Source organism: Neophocaena asiaeorientalis, unplaced genomic scaffold, assembly GCF_003031525.2.
Source record: "Neophocaena asiaeorientalis asiaeorientalis breed wild unplaced genomic scaffold, Neophocaena_asiaeorientalis_V1.1 scaffold411, whole genome shotgun sequence".
In the NCBI taxonomy this organism is placed as follows: domain Eukaryota; kingdom Metazoa; phylum Chordata; class Mammalia; order Artiodactyla; family Phocoenidae; genus Neophocaena; species Neophocaena asiaeorientalis.
The window spans coordinates 433,237-440,129 of record NW_020171999.1 but is presented as its reverse complement, the minus strand read 5'-3'; positions in this window follow the sequence as shown (position 1 = coordinate 440,129).

The following is a 6,893-nucleotide window of genomic DNA, read 5'->3' as shown; positions in this document are numbered from 1 at the left end:
TCAGTAGTTGTCGCACACGGGCTCAGTAGTTGTGGCTCGTGGGTTCTAGGGTGCAGGCTCAGTAGTTGTGGTGCACGGGCTTAGTTGCTCTGCGGCATGTGGGATCTTCCTGGACCAGGGATCGAACCTGTGTCCCCTGCATTGGTAGGCGGATTCTTAACCAATGTGCCACCAGGGAAGCCCGAGACAGTTAACTTCTCTTAACCCCAGTTTCCTCATATGCTAGATGGAGATTCATTTTAAAAATTGAGACATAATTCACATACCATAAAATCTACCCTTTTGAAATGTATGATTCAGTGTTGATAGTATAGTCACAGTTTTGAAACCATCAATACAATCAATTAACACTCCCACAAGACTCCTCCCCTGTCCTTGCCTGGCACACAACACAACCTCAGCCCATACTCCTTGTCCTGAAGCCCCTGTTCCTGTCCATCTCCCACACTCTTCCCCCCAAACCAGTGCCCCTCTGTGCTCACCCTGTTGTCTTCCCAGGCAGCCAAGAGAATCATGCAGGTAAAAAGATGCTTTCAAAGGAGTTCAAGAAGAAAAGCCTCTCTAAAAACTCACACTCCTTCAATTAAGTCTAAGAAAACTAGACTATTCGGCCATTATCACAGGGTGAATGAGACACTGAATCAAAATCAAACAGTCAGAGCAAAATCAAGAGCGTGTGGAGAAGCCATTTCCAGTGATGACCAGGGCAGCCAGAATTTAGAAACGAGCCCAGAGTCCTCAGAAATACCTGAGAAGTCTCTAACATCTAGCCAATGAGAAATGGCTAACTACTAAGAGACCAAGCTATGCACTAACAGGGTACACCCATGGTGATGAATAAAATAAAAACCTGTTGTGAAAATCTGTGTGTGTCTCTAAGTTCTCTGATGCTTGGGAGGGAAGAAGGGAAGAGGTAAGTGTGTGAGAGACAGGTGGGGTTCTGTGAGGTTGGGGGATAGACCAGAAGGTCTACAATTAGCCAGAAATTGAGAATAAGAACCAGGTGAGGTCTGAGAACTTAAGACAAATTTCTCAACACTATCCCCCAGGCAAGGGGATATGGCCTGGTGTTTCTGTATGTGCTTGCAAGGGGTTGGACAGTAGCCACATCACATCATGGTGGAGATTGCAAGAACCTATGTTAGGTGAAGTGTACCACCCCCCGACCCCCAAAGGCAGAAAGATACATCAAATAATCACCTCTAGGCCACCTACCACTTAGTGGTGTTTGTTGCATCCTACCCTGTGCTGTAAGCAGCTAAAGGCCTCCAAAAGGACCAAAAGCCTCACCCTACTAAAAGTCATTGACAACACCCCCAAGAAACGAATAGTGTTTGGAGGCTACAAACCCAACACTGATGAGGCCACTTGTTATGAATACTTGGGATGGAACAGTTGGCTACCAAGGGTGGGGCAGTGGGAATGATTCCTCCCTGGTGCAGGCAATAAAGGGGGCCGTAGTCTGCAGACAATTTTTTTTATTCTGCAAACAATTTTTTTTTTTTTTCTGTACGTGGACCTCTCACTGTTGTGGCCTCTCCCGTTGTGGAGCACAGACTCCAGATGCACAGGCTCAGCGGCCATAGCTCACGGGCCCAGCCACTCTGCGGCATGTGGGATCTTCCTGGACCAGGGCACGAACCCGTGTTCCCTGCATCGGCAGGCAGACTCCCACCCACTGCACCACCAGGGAAGCCCTGCCGACAATTTTTAATTAAACTTTTTACCTGTAGATAATTATAAATTCACATGCAGTTGTAAGAAATAATATAGATAGATCTTATGTACCCTTTAGCCAATTTTCCACAATGGTAGCATCTTCCTTCTAAAACTATAGTACAATGTCACAAGCAGGATTTTGACGTTGATGCAGTTAACATACAGAACATTTCCTCCAAATGAAGCCTCATGTTGCCATTTTATAGACATTCACTTCTCTCCTGTTATGAATTGGAGTTTTGTGTCCCCCTAAAATTCACATATTGAAGCCTTAAATCTCCAATGTGATGGTGCTTGGAGGTGGGGCTTTTGGGAGGTAATTGAGTTTGAATCAGGTCATGGGGTGAAGACCCCATAATGGAATTGGTGCCTTTATAAGAGGATGAGGAGACTCAAGCTTGCTCTGTCTGCCATGTGAGAATACAGCAAGAAGGCATCTGTCTTCAAACCTTGAAGAGGACCCTCACCATGAGCCAAATCTGCTGTCACCATGAATTTGAATTTCCTAGCCTCCCGATCTATGAGAAATAAATTTCTGTTAAGCCATCCAGTCTGTGGTATTTTGTTATAGCAGATTGAGCTAACCAATACATCTCCCATACCCACTTCCTCCTCCTTAACCCCTGGCAACCACGAATCTGTTCTCCAATTTATAATTTCATCATTTCAAGAATACTATATAAATGGAATAATACAGTATGTAAGCATTGGGGATTTTTTTTTCACTTAGCATAATTGTCTGAAGATTTATCCAGGTTGTTGTGTGTACCAACAGTTCATTTTTTATTGTTGAGTAGTATTCCATGGCATGGATATACCACAGTTTGTTTGTCATTACCTCATTGAAGGACATCTGGGATGTTTCAAGTGTTTGATTATGGTGAATGAAGCTGCTACGGGAATTCCCTGGTGGTCCAGTGGTTGGGATTTGGGGATTTCATTGCCAGGGCCAGGTTTGATCCCTGGTTGGGAAACTAATATCTTGCAAGCCACATGGCATGGCCAAAAAAAAAAAAAAAAAAAGCTGGGTTGTGTGATAGTTGCATGTTTAGTTTTTCAATTATTAGACTTTATTTTTTTATAAGTTTTGGATTTATAGAAAATTGAATACATAGTACGTAGGTATCCCACATACTCCCCTCCTTGCCCCCCAGTTTCCCATACTATTAACATCTTACATTAATGTGGTACACTATTGAAGAAATAATGACTGAAAACTTCCCAAATTTTGTGAAAACATACATTTACAGATTCAATAATCCCAAACAATATAAACCCAAAGAAAACTGTGCCTAAACGAATTGTAATCAAACTGAAAAAAAATTAAAGGCAAAGAAAAAGTCTTGAAAATAGCCTGAGAAGAGTGACATATTACTTATAGGGAAACAATCATTTGAATGACTGTGAATTTCTCATCAGGAACCATGGAGGCCAAGATATAGAGTGGAGCAAAATCTTTAAATAGCTGATATAAAAGAATGGTCAACCCTAAATGCTATCCCCAGTGGAAATATTCTCTGGTAATGAATGTGAAATAAAGGCATTAACAGATGAAGGAAAACTAAGATATCTCATTGCCCACAGACCTTCTCTGAATGACATGCTTGGAGGGATTTCTTAAGATGAAGCTCTTTAAAATATGAATGTCAATTGAAGCAAAAATTATATCTGGAGGATTTCGTTGTATACAATTCATATAATACAATCCATATCATAACTACACTATTAGAAAGTACAAAGAGGCCTATACAATTGTGTGGCTTCTACATTTTACTTGAAGTCATGTGACACTAACTTTAAGCACACTATAAAAGATTACATGTATACATTATAATCTCTAGAGTCACCATTAAAAAAATAAAAGTTGGACTTCAGGTTTCTGGTTGACATGTAAGGATCTTGGAAGTCACCACATTGTCCTAGCAAGTAAAAAGCTGAACAAACTGAAAAGTCAATCCTTCTTGGATTCTTAAGAGAGGAGAGAATCCAGGGCAAACCACCGTCCTTAAGATTGGAGAGACAGACAGGCAAATACAGGGAGTTTCAGCTTACTAGGAGAGAATACCAGTAACTGAAACTGCCATAGGAACCAGTGCAGGGTAGGGAAGATAGAACTCTAATTGCTGACTTGCTGGAGGCTCAGTTCAGGCAACTCTAAGAATTAACTCCAGGGAGACCCAGTCACAGGGTGGAGGGGCAGGGGAGGGAGCACAATAATGTGAGATCTACTTCCAGGACCTCAATCAGTTCCACAGTAAATATCAGAGAAAAATTCCCTTGTGCTTCTGGTAGGGGGAGGGGAAAAGGAAACATTTTAAAATACACCAGAGCACTCTGTTATTAACAAGGCCTGCTCTCAGCAGAACCTAGTTAACCAGAGCCTAACTGACCTAGGGGAAAGAAAATACTCAACTCCAGTAAGCTCTAGCTTTCCATGTGGGAAAAAGGAAATACCCAACTCCAGTGCATTCTAGTCATCCTGTTCCAGTTGTCAGGGAACTGTTGACCGAATGACACCACCTTCTTTGGCCAGGCAGGATGATAACTACTTGCATGAGCTGTCTCACAACAGGAGGTCCTGATAAGGAGCATGGTGCTGCTGCCAAAAATTTTCTTTTTTATGGCTGAGTAATATTCCATTGTATATAAATACATATCACATGTTCTTTATTCATCTGTGGATGGACATTTATGCTGCTTCCATGTCTTGGCTACTGTAAATAGTGTTGCTATGAACATTGTGGTGCGTGTCTCTTTTCAAATCAGAGTTTTCATCTTTTCTGGATATATGCCCAGGAGTGGGATTGCTGGGTCATATGGTAGCTCTATTTCTAGTTTTTTAAGGAACCTCCACACTGTTCTCCATAGTGGCTGCACCAATTTACATTCCCACCAACAGTGTAGAAGGACTCCCTTTCCCCCACACCCTCTCCAGCATTTATTTGTAGATTTCTGATGATGGCCGCTCTGACCAGTATGAGGTGGTACCTCATTGTGATTTTTATTTGCATTTCTCTAATAATTAGTGATGTTGCGCAGCTTTTCATGTGCCTGATGGCCATCTGTGTGTTTTCTTTGGAGACATGTCTATTTGGTTCTTCTGCTCATTTTTTGATTGGGTTGTTGTTGTTGTTTTTAGCATATGCAAAATTTTTTGCAATGTTTTCAGTGATCATAACCAGTTGTGATAGCATTTTATATATAGATGCTGTATGTGTAATATGGGATAAAACAAATGAGTAATTCTGAAATATTTTATTTCTCTCCTCTCCTCCCCTGTGTCCTTGAAAATCAGGATTCTTGACACGGAGATACATATATCACATAGAAGTTGTTGAGTAAAAACCCTGTAGTCCTGAACTGAAATAGAAATAGGATGAACTTACAAGGTATTTTATCTTTTTTAATATGCATTCTTTTTTGTTGTTGTTGGTTTGTTTCGTTTATTTGTTTGTAACCATGTTTTTTAAATTGAAGTATAGTTGATTTACAATGTTGTGTTAGTTTCAGGCATACAGTAAAGGAATTCAGTTATATATACATATATATATACATATATGCACACAATATATACATATATATTCCTTTTCAGATTCTTTTCCATTATAGGTTATTTCAAGGTATTGAATATAGTTCCTTGTGCTATATAGCAGGTCCTTGTTGTTTATTTTATATATAGTAGTGTGTGTATGCTAATCCCAAACTCCTAATTTTATCTCCTCCCCCCCATCCCCTCTGGTAACCATAAGTTTGTTTTCTATGTCTGTGAGTCTATTTTCATTTTGTAAATAAGTTCACAGACTCACAGACATAGGAAACAAACTTAGGGTTTTTTTTTTATATTGAGCTGTATGAGCTGTTGTTAGTATATATTGGAAATTAATCCCTTGTCAGTTGCATCATTTACAAATTCTTTCTCCCATCCTGTAGATTGTCTTTTTTTTTAAACAACTGTATTGGAGTTTCATTTTGTTGATGGTTTCCTTTGCTGTGCAAAAGTTTTCAAGTTTGATTATGTCCCATTTGTTTAATTTTGCTTTTATTTATTTTGCCTTGGGAGACTGATCAAAGAAAAAACTGCTACAATTTATGTCTGAGAATGTTTTGCCTACATTCTCTTCTAGGAGTTTTATGGTGTCATGACTTATATTTAGGTCTTTAAACCATTTCAAGTTTATTTTTGTGTATGGTGTGAGGGAGTGTTCTAAGTTCATTGATTTACATGTGGCTGTCCAGCTTTCCCAACACCACTTGCTGAAGAGACTGTCTTTTCTCTGTTGTATATTCTTACCTCCTTTGTTGTAGGTTAATTGACTGTAGGTGTGTGGGTTTATTGCTGGGCTCTATTCTGGGTTCCATTGATCTATATGTCTAATTTTGCCTGCATGTGTTTAATATATACCATTTGATGAATGTGGACATATGCATACACCCATGATACCATCAACATAATCAAAGGAATAGATATATTCAACACTTTCCAAAGTTTCTCTGTGTTCTTTCATTTTTGTTTTTTGTGGTTTTTTTCTATGTGTGTGGTAGAAACACTTAACATATCTACCCTCACAATCTTTTGAGTGTACAATAGGGTATTGTTAACTATAGGCACAATGTTGTATAGCAGAGCTCTAGAATGTATTCATCTTGAATAATTGAAACTTTATAACTCATTGAATAAAATCTCCCCATTTACTCTTCCCCCAGCTCCTGACAACCACCATTCTAGTCTCTGCTACTTTGAGCTTGGCTATTCTAAATATTTCACACAAATGGAATCATGCAGTATTTGTTCTTCTGTGACTGGCTTATTTCACTTAGCATAATGTAAAGAAGAACCATCCTTTACAGTAGCCCAAAATAATGGAATATTTAGGTATAAATCTAAAAAATTATGTGCAGGACCTGTATGCTGAAAACTACAAAATACTTGTGAAAAAAAATAAGATCTAAATAAATAGAAAGTCATAATGTGTTCGTAAATTGGAAGACTCAATACTGTTAAAATGTCAATTATTTACAAATTGATATATGGGTGATGTCCCCATGAAAAATCACAGCAATTTTTTTTTGTAGACATAAGCAAACTTTTTCTAAAATTTATGTGGAAAGGCTTTTGAAATAGAAGAGGAAAAAGTTTTGGAAAAGAACAAGGTTGGAGAACTCACCCTACCTGA